The 20,465-nt window shown below is 37.4% G+C and overlaps 1 pseudogene; it reads left to right on the top strand.

Annotated features, from left to right (window-relative positions):
* Positions 1–15,931: 15,931 nt before the first annotated feature.
* On the top strand, positions 15,932–16,089 carry LOC113618604 (uncharacterized; annotated as a pseudogene).
* The last annotated feature ends 4,376 nt before the right edge of the window (positions 16,090–20,465 follow it).

Below are 20,465 nucleotides of genomic sequence, written 5' to 3'. Positions count from 1 at the left end.
GCCTAAGCTGTCGAAGAACAGAGACCCTGGGGTCTAGCTTGGGTTCTTTCTAGAGCCTAATGAGTGTGCTCGGTGCGGAAAATGAGCACGCAAGAAACACACAGTGAGGAATGTGAACTTGATGCTGTTATGTCATCCTAAGGAGCAGCACATAATACTTACCTTTTCATCTACCTTGACTTTAACCACCAGCATCTTCAAGCTCTATACCCAGCAGGGAAAATTGCTTTCTACCCTGATCTGTGTAGAAAACTTTTTTCTAGGCTTTCAGTCAGGGTCGTTTGGCTGATAAAATTCATCTGTAAATAGTTGGGTTTATTTTTATCAGCCATGAAAAATCACTCTTTATTCTGCCTGTAGTTGGAGATTTGGAGTCTTGTTCATTTCTTCAAAAACATATCACTCTTTTGTTTTTCAATGACTTGTCCTCCCCTCAAGGGTGCAATGGTTCTTTCTACTAGTACCAGTGGAGCTGAGCTGGGTTTTTTTCCAGTTTGGTTGAATTAGATATGCTAATCCCTTGTTGATATATATTTTAAATGGATATAATTATTATCCCCTTAATTTAGAGTTGAAATAATTTCTTATTCCACATACTTTAATTCTAGATATAGCTTAAAAAGGAAGAAAAACATACAACCACTAAAAATGAAATAATTATTATTTTAAAAGGTGTACTGAAGTTTAACAATCTAGGCATTGGGATATGGTTTGATTTATATACTTTTAAATTACTTTTGTGTGTATCCCCATTTCTACAAAAAGAAGATACTGCATTCATGTGTATAAAATACATTTTATATTTGTAATTATTTTTACATCTATTCCACCTGTTAATATTTTTGTTTCCAAAACAAGAAAATGCACTGAGAGTGATTAACCGATGTCTGTAAATTATATGAGCTTGGAGTCAGTTCTATCCTCCTGTTTTATGACACTAATTATTTCAAGTAGTGTGACTGGCAGTACTAACAGTAGGTTTAATAGTCTGGAACAAGACCATTTAGCATTAAATTCTAGTTCCAACCCTAACCAGCTGTAATTTGGAATTGGTTATTTAATCTCTTTGGACCTTAGTTTCCTCATCTGTAAAAAGAAGGATGCCGTCTCATATGGCTGCTCTGAGGATTCATTTAGGTTAATACAGATAATTCTCTAAGAACAGTTATTCTACATAAATAAAAGTCAATAAACATTATCATGTTGTCATCATCATCAACATTGTTTAAGAAGGCAATAGAAAAACTGGTCCAGTTATATGACCAGACAATAGACTGGGGAACTCAAGAGTAGACATTTGAAAAGATGTTAATCCCCACTTCTAATAATCAGGGACATAAATATATAAATAACAGTACCAGTTATCATGTATCCAATTGGTGATAATTTGAAAGTCTGACAATGTCAGAGGATTTCAGAAAACAGGAATTCTCTCATATTGTGGGTAGGAGTGTAAATTGGTGCAATCACTTTTCGGTGTCAAACAAAATTGAAAGTACTCATAATTTACAATCCAGCATTTCCCCTTCAAGGTATATATCTACTAGAGAAAACTCGCACATAAGCCTAAAGAATTATGTATAAGGATATTTATGGTAGCACATTTTTTTAAAAAGAGGAAATAATCTATATGTCCATTAATAAGGGAATAAATAAATAAATAAATAAATATGTCATGGACTACTACATAGCAGTTAAAAATGAACTATTTATATTGCAGCATGGATCTGTCTCAAAAACAGAAGGAAAAAGGCAAGTTGAAAAATGATATACACAGTATAATAATTATTTACGTAAATAAAAAGCCACACAAAACTATACTATATATTAATCACAAATCATTTTGAAAGTTTACTTATTCAATGAACTGGAATGATACACACCAAATTCATGGTAGTGTTGTTTAGGAAAAGGGAGAATTGGAAATGGGAAGGAAAAAGGCAAAAAAGAGGACTTAAATTTATTTCCTTTATTAAAGTAAAAAGGCTTGACATATAACTATATAAATAAAGTTATTATTTGATATTGCTTGGTGGCAAGTACACAGGCCTTTATTGTACATGTCTCTGAATGTTTCTGTGCTTTAAAATTTTCTCAAAATGTGTATCTAGACTAATTTTTAAAAAGATACTCTTCCCAGAAGAGGTAGGTACTATACAAATGTCAATTGATTGTCAAGAAGGGAAAGAAATAACTTTCCATTTTAAATTAATAAAGGACATTGAAACATATTCTATTTGATGAGCTCCTCAAGATCAAAATCATGCTTTACTCACCATTGTACCTCTTAGCCCCCAGCACAGTACTTGGTATATAGTAAGGGTTCAACAAACATCCATTAAAATAACCTGGACTACTACTTAAGATATGAAAAATTTTTACTCTCATTAATAAAATAAATAAAATAACACAAAATAGAAAGGAACAATGAGGTATCATTTTAAATATGTTAGCAAAAATTTAAAATAATACCCAAAGTTGATGGAGATGTGGGAAAACTAGCAAACTCACAAATTGCTGCTGACAATTTAAAAATGGAAAACACTTTGGCAATATATTTTTAGAGACAAAATGTTCCTTAATCCAGTAATATCCTATTTTTGGAAATTTATCCTAAAGAAATAATCCAAAGATGAAAATGACTCATTATGTACATATGTTTACCGCAGGGTTGCTTATGATAGAAAATGGGAATCAGTGCAAATGTTCACCAATCACAAAATGGCTAATTAAGTTATGGTATAAAAATGTGTTAGAATATTCTGCAGCCATTAAGACAATAATTATGAGGGTATGAAGACAATCTGGCTGAAACATCTGATACTCAATTTTTTTGCTACAATTGAGTCATCTGGTGATTATAAATATATGGGGCAAAATTTATGAAATTACACTAAGTGAAAAAAGCAGACAATGAAAAAGAGTGTATGTGTTCCTGATTTAAACTATGTAAAAATCACCTATGCAGACACCCAACATGAGAGGAGAAAACTGGGGGAAAAAGTATTTTCCCTAATAGTTAAAGTCTATTTTTTATAGTATTTTAAAAAAGAAAAAAGAAAAAAGTCTGTTATCAAAATGTCCATTGCATACCTACTATCATGAAATCCAATCATGACAAAATAAGAATGCTCTTAGTTGACAATTCAGCACTTAATATGGAATATAAAAATGGGCAGAATAGATTCTGTTTGTCATATTTACCTTGAAAAACATACACGAACAAATCTTAAGAAAGAAAAGTATTTATGACTCCTCTCAAATTGATTTGGGCATCAATTTATGACATAATAATGTCAAGCTGATAATTTTAGTTGTTATTTATGCTTTCAGTGTAAGTGTTTTGTTACATTTTTAGAAATCAGTACCCTCAATTTTTAGAAATTTTGTGAAAAATGGAATATCTCTATCCACAATTGTTTAATTTGTTTATTGTATTCCACAGAATACAAATGTGTCTCACAAACAGATCCTGTAATGAAGTTCCAAAAATTTGAGGTACATTGGCTAGTGGGACCAGAGAAAGACATGATTCTTTTCAGCAAAAATATGATAAATATTAAAATAATATTAAAATACCTAGGGGAAATGCTCTTATTTATGTATTGTGTGAGATTACTAGAGAAGGAATTATGTTATCCAGTATTAACCAAAGTAGAGAAACGAGAGAGAAAAATGTATGCTTTATTCTCGAAATCTGAGGCAGAGACCAACGGAGATTTTCAGATAATGTCATCCCCGGATGTGCCTCTCATTTACACATTACCTGGGAGAGCATCGTGCAGCCGCATATTCTCAGCTGTTGAATGTGTTCTGCTCATTTTCCAGTGAGGAGGACGGGTTTAATGCTTTCTCGGCAGTGTGTACTTTTTCACTTCTGCTGTTTCTGTTTACCTGTCTTCTTGCTTATTTATTGTTTGCATTTAGCTTGTCCTGCAAGTGGTTCTGAGGATTGTAGTGTGACTGGACAATACCTGTGCAGGCCATAAGCTTTATAAATAAATCTCTCTCTCCAGTTTTTTATATTGGATCTGTGTGGGTATTCATGCCTCCTTACTCCTTTTCTTTAACTTGATGAAATTTTCTAAAGGGTCATGCATATTTAAACAAAATGTGAAGGATATGGGTTTTTTAAATCAAATTTATAAACCTGCCCTTAGACCTCCAAATTCTTCCAAAGAATTTCAATTCTAATGAGTAATTCTGTCCTCCACATTTAAAACCAACTCCTCTTTTTACTTACGTAAAAGATAGTGTGAATTCCAAGGTCTTGCGCAAGTCATTAAACCTCTTTTTAGACTCATCTGTAAAATGAGAGAATTGGATAACAAGAGTCTTATAGTTCAGTGAAAGTTCAATGATTTCCAGAAACCTTCTACTTCATGAGCTTTCCAAAGAATAGCCTCACAGAGAGATTAAACTCTGGGGGAATGTCACTTGGTGAATAAATACTTGGGAAACAATCAGAGCCCTGGCTATATCACTAGCCATGGACCATATTAATGATTTTGGAGGGAAGCTCAGCAAAATGTTAATTTATTTAATAAATATTTAATAGCATATTATTTCAATAAATAAATTAGTGTTTATACAGTAAAGAATACAAATTTTGTGTGCACACATTCTTGACCCACTTCCATAGTCCTTCTTGGACATTTCCCCAAGAATTATTTAAAAAAAAGATGAACATCAAAATATTTCTGTTTAGAGAAGTTTGTGATTGGTGGTTAAATCTATAAAATAATCCAATGGTTTATCCCTCTTATCTTGAGAATGTTTAATCATTTTTGATATTTGCTTTAAATTAGCACTCTCAAACGTACATTTGTATAAAATCTCCCAAATCATGAAAGATAGATAATTTGAAATGTATTTGGAGTATTCTCTAGTTAATCAGCTGGATAAAAATTAGGAGTACTGGGCTTCCCTGGTGGCGCAGTGATTGAGAGTCCGCCTGCCGATGCAGAGGACACGGGTTCGTGCCCCAGTCTGGGAAGATCCCACATGCCGCGGAGCAGCTGGGCCTGTGAGCCATGGCCGCTGAGCCTGCGCGTCTGGAGCTGCAACGGGAGAGGCCACAGCAGTGAGAGGACCGCGTACCGAAAAAAAAAAAAAAAAAAATTAGGAGTACTGTAACTAGAACAATTGAGCTGAGTTTAGTGTTATAAAAAATGAAAAAAAATTTTCATGGTATGCTTTAGCTACTTAAACTAAAAGCCTGTTCATTTTCACAGAATTGGTGTGATAAGAGAAGCCCTATGTGTCCTTTTCAGGAGCCCAGGTTAATAGTCAAAGCATAGATCAGAAGAATAGGGGTCAGGAGTGGTACATTCTTTTTTTTTTTTTAACATCTTTATTGGAGTATAATTGCTTTACAATGGTGTGTTAGTTTTTGCTTTATAACAAAGTGAATCAGTTATACATATACATATGTTCCCATATCTCCTCCCTCTTGTGTCTCCCTCCCACCCTCCCTATCCCACCCCTCTAGGTGGTCACAAAGCACCGAGCTGATCTCCCTGTGCTATGCGGCTGCTTCCCTATCTATTTTATGTTTGGTAGTGTATATATGTCCATGCCACTCTCTCACTTTGTCACAACTTACCCTTCCCCCTCCCCATTTCCTCAAGTCCATTCTCTAGTAGGTCTGTGTCTTTATTCTCATCTTACCCCTTGGTTCTTCATGACCTTTTTTTTTTTTCTTCCTAGATTCCATATATATGTGTTAGCATATGGTATTTGTTTTTCTCTTTCTGACTTACTTCACTCTGCATGACAGACTCTAGGTCCATCAACCTCACTACAAATAACTCAATTTCGTTTCTTTTATGGCTGAGTAATATTCCATTGTATATATGTGCCACATTTTCTTTATCCATTCATCCAATGATGGACACTTAGGTTGCTTCTGTCTCCTGGCTATTGTAAATAGAGCTGCAATGAACATTTTGGTACATGACTCTTTTTGAATTATGGTTTTCTCAGGGTATATGCCCAGTAGTGGTATTGCTGGGTCATATGGTAGTTCTATTTGTAGTTTTTAAGGAACCTCCATACTGTTCTCCATAGTGGCTGTATCAATTTACATTCTCACCAGCAGTGCAGGAGTGTTCCCTTTTCTCCACACCCTCTCCAGCATTTATTGTTTGTAGATTTTTTGATGATGGCCATTCTGACTGGTGTGAGATGATAATCTCATTGTAGTTTTGATTTGCATTTCTCTAATGATTAGTGATGTTGATCATCCTTTCATGTGTTTGTTGGCAATCTGTATATCTTCTTTGGAGAAATGTCTATTTGGGTCTTCTGCCCATTTTTGGATTGGGTTGTTTTCTTGTTATTGAGCTGCATGAGCTGCTTGTGTATTTTGGAGATTAATCCTCTGTCAGTTGCTTCATTTGCAAATATTTTCTCCCATTCTGAAGGTTGTCTTTTGGTCTTGTTTATGGTTTCCTTTGCTGTGAAAAAGCTTTGAAGTTTCATTAGGTCCCATTTGTTTATTTTGTTTTTATTTCCATTTCTCTAGGAGGTGGGTCAAAAAGGATCTTGCTGTGATATATGTCATAGAGTGTTCTGCCTATGTTTTCCTCTAAGAGTTTGATAGTTTCTGGCCTTACATTTAGGTCTTTAATCCATTTTGAGCTTATTTTTGTGTATGGTGTTAGGGAGTGTTCTAATCTCATACTTTTACATGTACCTGTCCAGTTTTCCCAGCACCACTTATAGAAGAGGCTGTCTTTCCTCCACTGTATATTCTTGCCTCCTTTATCAAAGATAAGGTGACCATATGTGCGTGGGTTTATCTCTGGGCTTTCTATACTGTTCCATTGATCTATATTTCTGTTTTTGTACCAGTAGCATACTGTCTTGATTACTGTGGCTTTGTAGTATAGTCTGAAGTTAGGGAACCTGATTCTTCCAGCTCCATTTTTCGTTCTCAAGATTGCTTTGGTTATTCGGGGTCTTTTGTGTTTCCATACAAATTGTGAAATTTTTGGTTCTGGTTCTGTGAAAAATGCCAGAGGTAGTTTGATAGGCATTGCATTGAATCTGTAGCTTGCTTTGGGTAGTAGAGTCATTTTCACAATGCTGATTGTTCCAATCCAAGAACATGGTATATCTCTCCATCTATTTGTATCATCTTTAATTTCTTTCATCAGTGTCTTATAGTTTTCTGCATACAGGTCTTCTGTCTCCTTAGGTAGGTTTATTCCTAGATATTTTATTCTTTTTGTTGCAGTGGTAAATAGGAGTCTTTTCTTAATTTCATTTTCAGATTTTTCATCATTAGTGTATAGGAATTTCAGAGATTTCTGTGCATTAATTATGTATCCTGCTACTTTACCCAATTCACTGATTAGCTCTAGTAGTTTTCTGGTAGCATCTTGGGGATTCTCTATGTATAGTATCATGTCATCTGCAAACAGTGACAACTTTACTTCTTCTTTTCCGATTTGGATTCCTTTTATTTCTTTTTCTTCTCTGATTGCTGTGGCTAAAACTTCCAAAACTATGTTGAATAATAGTGGTGAGAGTGGGGAACCTTGCCTTGTTCCTGATCTTAGTGGAAATCGTTTCAGTTTTTCACCATTGAGGACGATGTTGGCTATGGGTTTGTCATATATGGCATTTATTATGTTGAGTAAAGTTCCCTCTATGCCTACTTTCTGCAGGGGTTTTATCATAAATAGGTGTTAAATTTTTTTGAAAGCTTTCTCTGCATCTATTGAGATGATCATATGGTTTTTCTCCTTCAGTTTGTTAATATGGTGTATCACGTTGGTTGATTTGTGTATATTGAAGAATCCTTGCGTTCCTGGAATAAACCCCACTTGATCATGGTGTATGATCCTTTTAATGTGCTGTTGGATTCTGTTTGCTAGTATTTTGTTGAGGATTTTTGCATCTGTGTTCATCAGTGATACTGCCCTGTAGTTTTCTTTCTTTGTGACGTCTTTGTCTGGTTTTGGTATCAGGGTGATGGTGGCCTCAGAGAATGCGTTGGGAGTGTTCCTCCCTCTGCTATATTTTGGAAGAGTTTGAGAAAGATAGGTGTTAGCTCTTCTCTAAATGTTTGATAGAATTCTCCTGTGAAGCCATCTGGTCCTCGGTTTTTGTTTTTTGGAAGATTTTTAATCACAGTTTCAATTTCAGTGCTTGTGATTGGTCTGTTCATATTTTCTATTTTTTCCTGGTTCAGTCTTGGCAGGTTGTGCATTTCTAAGAATTTGTCCATTTCTTCCAGGTTGTCCATTTTATTGGCACAGAGTTGCTTGTAGTAATCTCTCATGATCTTTTGTATTTCTGCAGTGTCAGTTGTTACTTCTGCTTTTTCATTTCTAATTCTATTGATTTGAGTCTTCTCCCTTTTGTTCTTGATGAGTCTGGCTAAAGGTTTCTCAATTTTGTTTATCTTCTCAAAGAACCAGCTTTTAGTTTTTTTGATCTTTGCTATCATTTCCTTCATTTGTTTTTCATTTATTTCTGATCTTTATGATTTCTTTCCTTACGCTAACTTTGAGGGTTTTTTGTTCTTCTTTTTCTAATTGCTTTAGGTGTAAGGTTAGGTTGTTTATTTGAGATGTTTCTTGTTTCTTGAGGTAGGATTGTATTGCTATAAACTTCCCTCTTAGAACTGCTTTTGCTGCATTCCATAGGTTTTAGATCGTTGTGTCTCCATTGTCATTGGTTTCTAATTATTTTTTTTCCTCTTTGATTTCTTCAGTGATCACTTTGTTATTAAGTAGTGTATTGTTTAGCCTCCATGTGTTTGTATTTTTTACACATCTTTTCCTGTAATTGATATCTAGTTTCATAGCGTTGTGGTCAGAAAAGATACTTGATAGAATTTCAATTTTCTTAAGTTTACCAAGGCTTGATTTGTGACCTAAGATATGATCTATCCTGGAGAATATTCCATGAGCACTTGAGAAAAATGTGTGTTCTGTTGTTTTTCGGATGGAATGTCCTATAAATATCAATTAAGTCCATCTTGTTTAATGGATCATTTAAATCTTGTGTTTCCTTCTTTATTTTCATTTTGGATGATCTGTCCATTGGTGAAAGTGGGGTGTTAAAGTCCCCTACTATGAGTGTGTTACTGTTGATTTCCCCTTTTCTGGCTGTTAGTATTTGCCTTATGTATTGAGGTGCTCCTATGTTGGGTGCATATTTACAATTGTTATATCTTCTTCTTGGATCGATCCCTTGATCATGATGTAGTGTCCTTCTTTGTCTCTTGTAATAGTCTTTGTTTTAAAGTCTATTTTGTCTGATATGAGAATTGCTACTCCAGCTTTCTTCTTATTTCCATTTGCATGGAATATCTTTTTCCATCCCCTCACTGTAGTCTGTATGTGTCCCTAGGTCTGAAGTGGGTTTCTTGTAGACAGCACATATATGGGTCTTGTATCCATTCAGCCAATCTGTGTCTTTTGGTGGGAGCGTTTAGTCCATTTACATTTAAGGTAATTATCGATATGTATGTTCCTATTCCCATTTTCTTAATTGTTTTGGGTTTGTTATTGTAGGTCTTTTCCTTCTCTTGTGTTTCTTGCCTAGAGAAGTTCCTTTAGCATTTGTTGTAGAGCTGGTTTGGTGGTGCTGAATTGTCTTAGCTTTTGCTTGTCTGTAAAGGTTTTAATTTCTCTGTCAAATCTGAATGAGATCCTTGCTGAGTAGAGTAATCTTGGTTGTAGGTTTTTCTCCTTCACACTTTAAATATGTCCTGCCAGTCCCTTCTGGCTTGCAGAGTTTCTGCTGAAAGATCAGCTGTTTACCTTGTGGGGATTCCCTTGTGTGTTATTTGTTGTTTTTCCCTTGCAGCTTTTAATATGTTTTCTTTGTATTTAATTTTTGATAGTTTGATTAATATGTGTCTTGGCGTGTTTCTCCTTGGATTTATCCTGTATGGGACTCTCTGTGCTTCCTGAACTTGATTAACTATTTCCTTATCATATTAGGGAAGTTTTCAACTATAATCTCTTCGAATATTTTCTCAGTCCCTTTCTTTTTCTCTTCTTCTTCTGGGATGCCTATAATTCGAATGTTGGTGCATTTAATGTCCCAGAGGTCTCTGAGACTGTCCTCAGTTCTTTTCATTCCTTTTCTTTCTTCTGCTCTGCAGTAGTTATTTCCACTATTTTATCTTCCAGGTCACTTATCTGTTCTTCTGCCTCAGTTATTCTGCTATTGATACCTTGTAGAGTATTTTTAATTTCATTTATTGTGTTGTTTATCATTGCTTGTTTCCTCTTTAGTTCTTCTAGGTCCTTGTTAAATGTTTCTTGCATTCTCTGTATTCAATTTCCAAGATTTTGGATCATGTTTACTATCATTATTCTGAATTCTTTTTCAGGTAGACTGCCTATTTCCTCTTCATTTGTTAGGTCTGGTGAGTTTTTATCTTGCTCCTTCATCTGCTGTGTGTTTTTCTGTCTTCTCATTTTTCTTATCTTACTGTGTTTCGGGTCTCCTTTTTGCAGGCTGCAGATTCATAGTTCCCGTTGTTTTTGATGTCTGTCCCCAGTGGCTAAAGTTGGTTCAGTGGGTTGTGTAGGCTTCCTGGTGGAGGGGACTAGTGCCTGTGTTCTGGTGGCTGAGACTGGATCTTGTCTTTCTGGTGGGCAGGTCCATGTCTGGTGATGTGTTTTGGGGTGTCTGTGGCCTTATTATGATTTTAGGCAGCCTCTCTGCTAATGGGTGGGGTTGTGTTTCTGTCTTGCTAGTTGTTTGGCATAGGGTGTCCAGCACTGTAGCTTGCTGGTCGTTGAGTGAAGCTGGGTGTTGGTGTTGAGATGGAGATCTCTGGGAGATTTTCCCTGTTTGATAATACGTGGAGCTGGGAGGTCTCTTGTGGACCAGTGTCCTGAAGTTGGCGCTCCCACCTCAGAGGCAGAGCCCTGACTCCTGGCTGGAGCACCAAGAGCCTTTCATCCACACGGCTTGGAATAAAAGGGAGAAAAAGTAGAAAGAAAGAAAGAAAGAAAGAAAGAAAGAAAGAAAGAGGATAAAATAAAATAAAGTAAGTTAAAAGAAAATAAAGTTATTAAAATAAAAAATGAAAATTAAGAAAAAAAAATTTTTTAAGTAAAAAAAAACAAAAAAAACACGGCTGGACAGAACCCTAGGACAAATGGTGAAAGCAAAGCTATACAGACAAAATCTCACACAGAAGCATACACATACACACTCACAAAAAGAGGAAAAGGGGAAAAAATCATAAATCTTGCTCTCAAAGTCCACCTCCTCAATTTGGGATGATTCGTTATCATTTCAGGTGTTCCACTGATGCAGGGTACATCAGGTTGATTGTGGAGATTTAATCCACTGCTCCTGAGGCTGCTGGGAGAGATTTCCCTTTCTCTTCTTTGTTCGCACAGCTCCTGGGGTTCAGCTTTTGATTTGGACCCACCTCTGCATGTAGGTCACCTGAGGGCATCTTTTCTTCGCTCAGACAGGATGGGGTTCAAGGAGTCGCTGATTCGGAGGCTCTGGCTCACTCAGGCCGTGGGGAGGGAGCAGTATGGATGCGGGGCGAGCCTCCGGCGGCAGAGGCCTGCGTGACGTTGCACCAGCCTGAGGCGCACCCTGTGTTCTCCCGGGGAAGTTGTCCCTGGATCCCGGGACCCTGGCAGTGGCGGGCTGCACAGGCTCCCGGGAGGGGAGGTGTGGATAGTGACCTGTGCTTGCACACAGGCTTCTTGGTGGCTGCAGCAGCAGCCTTAGTGTCTCATGCCTGCCTCTGGGGTCCGCGCTGGCAGCCGCGGCTCGCGCCCGTCTCTGGAGCTCCTTTAAGCAGCGCTCTTAATCCCCTCTTCTCGCGCACCAGGAAACAGAGGGAAGAAAAAGTCTTTTGCCTCTTAGGCAGGTCCAGACTTTTCCCCGGACTCCCTCCCGGCTAGCCGTGGTGCACTAACCCTTGCGGGCTGTGTTCACGCCGCCAACCCCAGTTCTCTTCCTGGGATCCGACCGAAGTCCGAGCCTCAGCTCCCAGCCCCCGTCCACCACGGCGGGTGAGCAGACAAGCCTCTCGGACTGGTGAGTGTTGGTTGGCACCGATCCTCTGTGCGGGAATCTCTCCACTTTACCCTCCGCACCCCTGTTCCTGCGCTCTCCTCGGTGGCCCTGAAGCTTCCCCCCTCCACCCCTCGCAGTCTCTGCCCGCCAAGGGGCTTCCTAGTGTGTAGAAACCTTCCCTCCTTCACAGCTCCCTCCCACTGGTGCAGGGCCCGTCCCTATCCTTTTGTCTCTGTTTATTCTTTTTTCTTTTGCCCTACCCAGGTACGTGGGGGAGTTTCTTGCCTTTTGGGAAGTCTGAGGTCTTCTGACAGCGTTCAGTAGGTGCTCTGTAGGAGTTGTTCCACGTGTAGATGTGTTTTTGATGTATCTGTGGGGAGGAAGGTGATCTCCGCTTCTTACTCTTCCGCCATCTTCCCTTTTCCTGGGGAGTGGTACATTCTTGCTATTAAGTCTATTGCTGGCCCTTTATGGGCTTGTGTAGGTTAATTAACTCTGGAAAGACTCAGTTACTGTTCTTGAGAAGTGTGATGAAAAACTGTCATTTGCCATTCAATTCAGCAACAAGGTGTAAATGCTGGTTCTAGTGGTGTGTAGTAGGTGTAGCAAGGCCCTAGCAGCCAGGGAGAGGTGCCAAGCTGGGGCGGGGGTAGGAGCACCAAAGTAGCCCGAAGAGAGGGGTGCTCCAGACACTGACACACCTACAGATTGGTTGGGAAGTGCAGCCAACCAGGTTGATTGTGCACAGTCATGGCCCCCCTCCTTCCTAAGAGGACTCTCGTTTGTTCAAGTATCCATACTCCTTGTGGCCACGCTTTTTAGGGGAGGTATGAAGGATCCCTAGCCCCTTGAGGCTGCCTTGTTCCTTTGGTTCACTGAGGCCTGGGAATACGAAACAACTTGGGTTGAAGAAGTACAAGTCCAAGTTGGCTTGAGGATGGAGTGGGATGGGGGTGGTTCTGGTGTTTTGGGGAAAGGATTTCCTCAAGAGAAAGTTCCTTTACTGCTTTTACTCCCTCTGGATATCGACCTCAGCATATGATCTCCGCTTCAGGCATCTTGCATCCAGGAGGCCAAGAAGTGAAAGATAGCAGAGCAGAAATGTGACTTAAACTGGACCTAGGAGGAAGGATGGATTTGCACAAACAACAAAACAGTGAAGAAGCAAGAGCATTTCAAGACATGGTAAGAGCATAAATAAGAAAAAAAAAAAAAGTGGACTGGAGCTGGCTTATTAATTGAGCAGTTTTGAAACCACTAAGTCTGGAACCATAGGAGGAAAAGTTTTGTTAAATGAGGAGAATTCACAGTTGCTCACCTGATCACCTCTCCCTGCAGGGCGGTGGTGCCATGTAGGATTCTTGGGCTTCCTACTTGCCCTGAGTCACCTGTGAATCTTCAGACTTCTTTCTTCAGACGAAAAGTAGGGAAAGCCAGGAGGCTTAAAGGAGTCTTGTGAGTCTACACCTATTGTAAAGTTAAGGGAGTTGTGCATGAGAATCACCGTGCTCAATTTTATCTTAACGTGGTCTTTTAAAAATGATTACTGTGAGCTTATGCATTTTCTCTTTTTTACTTCATGGTGGGAGAGGTATTGATCTGGTTGCCATGTAAAAGAGAGAAACTGACTTCCCATAGAAGTAAAAAGAATATGGTATTTGTAAAAGGTTTTGGAATCTCAAAGTTAAAAATGCACCTTATAGAAAAGCCAGATCACATAGATAAATAGCATTATTTAAAGTCGAATACCACCAAGATGGAACGAAACTGCTTCAGAATTTTGTGACTGTTCGTTCAACAGCAACTCTTTGACTCCAGTGATCCACGTGCCTGAAGACATATGAAGTAGACAGTGTTTTATGATAGGAGATAAACTCTTAAGTGCATGAGCTACTACTGAAAATATATGAAAGCTAAGTTATTATTAAACATACAAAGCATTACGAAGATCACTTTGTTGCTGTCATATACATCATATTTAAGAAAATCTAAAAAGCCATTGACTATTAAAGGCAGTATTCTTATTTTGGTTTGGTTCTGTTTTTACTCGGTAAAAACATGTATGAAAAATTTTTATTTGATTTCAGAGTGGAGTCCTTGTGAAGCATTTCTTTAAAAAGTCCAGAAATCATCAAAGAAATGAATGGTAAACTTGACCACAAATTGATCTTTACATATTCCACAAGCAAAGTCAAATAACAAATGGGTGTGTGGGGAACATTTGTGCAAATTACATGTGTAATAAGAATATTGATGTCAGCATTACTTCATATAAAAACAGAGCATTACAAAAACATAGCCATTAAGAGGAACCAGGTAAATAAATTCTGGTTAGTACACCCCCAAAATGCATTGTTATCAGTTTGTGTTTTGGTTACTGATATATTTTTTTCTTTTAAAATCTTTATTGGAGTATAATTGCTTTACAATGTTGTGTTAGTTTCTGCTGTATAACAAACTGAATCAGCTATAAATATACATGTATCCCCATACCCCCTCCCTCTTGCCTCTCCGTCCCACCCTCCCTATCCCACCCCTCCAGGTGGTCACAAAGCACCGAGTTGATCTCTCTTTGCTATGCAGCTGCTTCCCACTAGCTATCTATTTTACATTTGGTAGTGTATATATGTCCATGCCACTCTCTCACTTTGTCCCAGCTTGCCCTTCCCCCCACCGTGTCCTCAAGTCCATTCTCTACATCTGTGTCTTTATTCCTGTCCTGCCCCTAGGTTCTTCAGAACCATTTTTTTTTTTTTATTTTTTCTTAGATTCCATATATATGTGTTAGCATCCGGTATTTGTTTTTCTCTTTCTGACTTACTTCACTCTGTATGACAGACTCTAGGTCCATCCACCTCGCTACAAATAACTCAATTTTGTTTCTTTTTGTGGCTGAATAATATTTCATTGAATATATGTGCCACATCTTCTTTATCCATTCATGTTGATGGACACTTAGGTTGCTTCCATGTCCTGGATATTTTAAATAGAGCTGCAGTGAACATTTTGGTACATGACTGTTTTTGAATTCTGGTTTTCTCAGGGTATATACCCAGTAGTGGGATTGCTGGGTCGTATGATAGTTCTATTTTTAGTTTTTTAAGGAACCTCCATACTGTTCTCCATAGTGGCTGTATCAATTTACATTCCCACCAACAGTGCAAGAGGGTTCCCTTTTTTCCACACCCTCTCCAGCATTTATTGTTTGTAGACTTTTTGATGATGGCCATTCTGACTGGTGTGAGGTGATACCTCATTGTGGTTTTGATTTGCATTTCTCTAATAATTAGTGACATTGAGCATCTTTTCATGTGTTTCTTGGCCACCTCTATGTCTTATTTGGAGAAATGTCTATTTAGGTCTTCTGCCCATTGTTGGATTGGGTTGTTTTGTTTTTGATATTGAGCTGCATGAGCTGCTTGTATATTTTGGAGATTAATCCCTTGTGGGTTGCATGATTTGTTCACAATATTTTGTCCCATTCTGAGGGTTGTCTTTTCAGTTCATTTATGGTTTTCTTTGCTGTGCAAAAGCTTTGAAGTTTCATTAGGTCCCATTTGTTTATTTTTGTTTTTATTTTCATTACTCTAGGAGGTGGGTCAAAAAAGATCTTGCTGTGATTTTTGTCAGAGTGTTCTGCCTATGTTTTCCTCTAAGAGTTTTACAGTGTCCGGTCTTACATTTAGGTCTTTAATCCATTTTGAGTTTATTTTTGTGTATGGTGTTAGGGAGTGTTCTAATTTCATTCTTTTACATGTAGCTGTCCAGGTTTCCCAGCACCACTTACTGAAGAGACTGTCTTTCCTCCATTGTATATCCTTGCCTCCTTTGTCATAGATTAGGTGACCATATGTGTGTGGGTTTATCTCTGAGCCTTCTGTCCTGTTCCATTTGTTCTTTATACTTTCTTTCAAGTTTTGCCCAATGGCAGTGTCGTAGCCAGTGAGGTTTATCCGAGGCACGATTACTGCTATTTGAAAACTATATTGTCTTTCATTGAACATTGTTATCACATGTAACTTCTTTCACTTTATGGCTTGCATTTTTCTCCTTTCAATAACTAGAAAATGTGAATTTTAATATTGTCTAGCTTATCAGGTTTTTTGCTTTATAGTTAGTGATTTTTTTGTGTGCACTTTAAGAAATCTCTGCCTCTCCAAGTTCAGAAAGATAAACTCTTATATCGTCTTCGAGAAATTTCATTGTCTTACCTTTTACATTCAGAGCCTCAAAATGTGTAGTTTTGTCTGTAATTTATTCTTGACCATGATGTGAGCCAGGGAGGAATCCAGATTTGTTTCTTTTCCATATGGATATCCAGTGACCCAGTACCACTTATTTAAAAAGACCCTTCTTTCTCGCACTGCAGCATATGAATCAGTGACTAAATTTGGACAGATACACTGTTAGAGCCTGCATTCTGTTCCATGGTAAATTTGTCTAAGCTTCTGCCTTTTTCATACTGCTCCCCTATTGCAGCGATGTAAGTCTTGATTTTTGGTATTACAAGGTCTCTAACTTTATTATTTTTTGTTCATAATTGTGTTGGTTGTCCTAGTCCCACTCATTCCCATATAAATGTAAAAATCACCTCATTGACACACACAAAATGTTGCTAGGACTTTTTCTATTAGGACTAAGTTGAATCTATATTTCAGCATGGGAGAAATTAAAATTTTTATAATAAGTCTTCTAACATGAAAATTCATACAATTCCATTAATTAGATCTCCTTTAATTTTATTCAGTAATGTTCTGTGGTTGTCTTTGTAGATGTTTTGATTTTTCTTAGATATATTCCTGGAAATTTGGTGGGGTTTTTTGTTACTATTTAAAATGGCATTATTTTACTTTTTACTTTTTTATTTTATATTGGAGTATAGTTGATTTACAATGTTGTGTTACTTTCAGGTGTACAGCACAGTGATTCAGTTATACACATACATGTATCCATTCTTTTTTCTGATTCTTTTTCCATATAGGTTATTATAGAATATTGAGTAGACTTCCCTGTGCTATACAGTAGGTCCTTATTGATTATCTATTTTATATATAGTAGTAAATATATGTTAATCCCAAACTCCTAATTTATCCCTCCCCCCAACATCTTTCCCCTTTGGTAACCATAAATTTGTTTTCAAAGTATGTGAGTCTGTTTCTGTTTTGTAAATAAGTTTATTTGTATCATTTTTTAAGATTCTACATATAAGTGATATCATATGATATTTGTCTTTCTCTGTCTGACTTACTTCACTTAGTATGTAATCTCTAGTTGGATCCATGTTGCTGCAAATGGCATTATTTCATTCTTTTTTATGGCTGAGTAACCTTCCATTGCATACATGTACCACATCTTCTTTATCGATTCCTCTGTCGATGGACATATGCTTGCATGTCTTGGCTATTGTAAATATGCTCCTATGAACTTTGCGGTGCATGTATCTTTTCGAATTATGGTTTTCTCTGGATATATGCCCAGGAGTGGGATTGCTGGATGATATGAAAGTTTTATTTTTAGTTTTTTAGGGAACCTCCCTACCTTTCTCCATAATGGTTGTACAAATTTACATTCCCACCAGCAGTGTAGGAGGATTCCCTTTTCTCCACACCCTCTCAAGCATTTATTGTTTGTAGACTTTTTGATGATGGCCATTCTGAAAGGTGTGAGGTGATATCTCATTGTGGTTTTGATTTTCATTTCTCTAATAATTAGCGATGTTGAACATCTTTTCATGTGCTTTTTGGCCATATTTATATCTTCTTTGGAGAAGTCTGTTTAGATCTTATGCCCATTTTTTGATTGGGTTGGGGTTTTTTTTTGTAATATTGAGCTGCATGAGCTGTTTGTATATTTTGGAGATTAATCCAATGTAGGTCGCATCATTTATTCACAGTATTTTCTCCCGTTCTGTGGACTTTTTAGTTTTGTTTATTGTTTCCTTTGCTGTGCAAAAGCTTTTGAGTTTAATTAGGTCCTATTTGTTTATTTTTGTTTTTATTTTCATTACTCTAGGTGGTGGATCCAAAAAGATACTGCTGTGATTTATGTCAAAAAGTGTTCTGCATATGTTTTCCTCTAAGAGTTTGATAGTTTCTGGCCTTATATTTAGGTCTTTAATCCATTTTGAGGTTTTTTTTTTGTGTGTGTGTGTGTGTGTGGTGTTAGGCAGTGTTCTAATTTCATTCTTTTCCATGTACCGGTCCAATTTTCCCAGCACCATTATTGAGAGGCTGTCTTTTCTCCATTTTATATTCTTGCCTCCTTTATCAAAGCTAAGGTGACCATAGGTGTGTGGGTTTATCTCTGGGCTTTCTATCCTGTTCCATTGATCTATATTTCTGTTTTTGTGCCAGTAACATACTGTCTTGATTACTGTAGCATTGTAGTATAGTCTGAAGTCCAGGAGCCTGATTCCTCCAGCTCCATTTTTCTTTCTCAAGTTTGCTTTGGTTATTCGGGGTCTTTTGTGTTTCCATACAAATTGTGAAATTTTTTGTTCTAGTTCTGTGAAAAATGCCAATGGTAGTTTCATAGGGATTGCATTGAATCTGTAGATTCCTTTGGGTAGTATAGTCATTTTCACAATGTTGATTCTTCCAATCCAAGAACATGGTATATCTCTCCATCTGTTTGTATATCTTTAATTTCTTTCATCAGTGTCTTATAGTTTTCTGCATACAGGTCTTTTGTCTCCTTAGGTAGGTTTATTCCTAGGTATTTTATTCTTTTTGTTGCAGTGGTAAATGGGAGTGTTTCCTTAATTTTTCTTTCAGATTTTTCATCATTAGTGTATAGGAATGCAAGAGATATCTGTGCATTAATTATGTATCCTGCTACTTTACCAAATTCACTGATTAGCTCTAGTAGTTTTCTGATAGCATCTTTGGGATTCTCTATGTATAGTATCATGTTATCTGCAAACAGTGACCGCTTTACTTCTTCTTTTCTGATCTGGATTCCTTTTATTTCTTTTTCTTCTCTGATTGCTATGGCTAAATCTTCCAAAACTATGTTGAACAATAGTGGTAAGAGTGGGCAACCTTGTCTTGTTCCTGATCTTAGTGGAAATGGTTTCAGTTTTTCACCATTTAGAGTGGTATTGCCTGTGGGTTTGTCATATTTGGCCTTTATTATTTTGAGGTAAGTTCTCTCTATGCCTACTTTCTGGAGGCTTTTTACCATAAATGGGTGTTGAATTTTGTCAACAACCTTTTCTGCATCTATTGAATTGATCATATGGTTTTTCTCCTTCAGTTTGTTAATATGGTGTATCACATTGATTCATTTGCATATGTTGAGGAATCCTTGCATTCCTTGGATAAACCCCACTTGGTCATGGTATATTACCCTTTTAATGTGCTGTTGGATTCTGTTTGCTAGTATTTTGTTGAGGATTTTCGCATTTATGTTCATCAGTGATATTGGTTTGTAGTTTTCTTTTTTTGTGACATCTTTGTCGGGTTTTGGTATCAGGGTGATGATGGCCTCATAGAATGAGTTTGGGAGCATTCCACCCTCTGCTATATTTTGTAAGAGTTTGAGAAGGATAGGTGTTAGCTCTTCTCTAAATGTTTGATAGAATTCACCTGTGAAGCCATCCAGTCCTGGGCTTTTGTTTGTTGGAAGATTTTAAATCACAGTTTCAATTTCAGTGCTTGTGATTGGTCTGTTTATATTTTCTATTTCTTCTGGTTCAGTCTTAGAAGGTTGTGCATTTCTAAGAATTTGTCCATTTCTCCCAGGTTGTCCATTTTATTGGTATATAGTTGCTTGTAGTAATTTCTTGCAATCCTTTGTATTTCTGCAGTGTCAGTTGTTACTTCTCCTTTTTTATTTCTAATTCTATTGATTTGAGTCTTCTCCCTTTTTTTCTTGAGTCTGACTAGTGGTTTATTAATTTCTTTTATCTTCTCAAAGAACCAGCTTTTAGTTTTAGATCTTTGCTCTCATTTCCTTCATTTGTTTTTCATTTATTTCTGATCTGATCTTTATGATTTCTTTCCTTCTGCTAACTTTGGGCATTTTTGTTCTTCTTTTTCTAATTGCTTTAGGTGTAAGGTTAGGTTAGTTATTTGAGATGTTTCTTGTTTCTTGAGGTAGGATTGTATTGCTATAAACTTCCCTCTTAGAACTGCTTTTGCTGCATCCCATAGGTTTGGGGTCATCGTTTTGTTTTGTTTTTTTTTTCCATACACGGGCCTGTCACTGTTGTGGTGTCTCCCGTTGCAGAGCACAGGCGTCGGACGTACAGGCTCAGCAGCCATGCCTCATGGGCCTAGCCACTCCACGACATGTGGGATCTTCCCAGACCGGGGCACGAACCCATGTCCCCTGCATTGGCAGGTGTACTCTCAACCACTGTGCCACCAGGGAAGCCCAGGTCGTCTGTTTTTCATTGTCATTTGTTTCTAGGTATTTTTTGATTTCCTCTTTGATTTCTTCAGTGA

The sequence above is a fragment of the Aethalodelphis obliquidens genome, unplaced genomic scaffold, assembly GCF_003676395.1.
Source record: "Aethalodelphis obliquidens isolate GAN/ISIS:26980383/991018 unplaced genomic scaffold, ASM367639v1 scaffold5, whole genome shotgun sequence".
Taxonomy (NCBI): Eukaryota; Metazoa; Chordata; class Mammalia; order Artiodactyla; family Delphinidae; genus Aethalodelphis; species Aethalodelphis obliquidens.
This window is presented reverse-complemented; position numbering and strand designations above follow the sequence as displayed.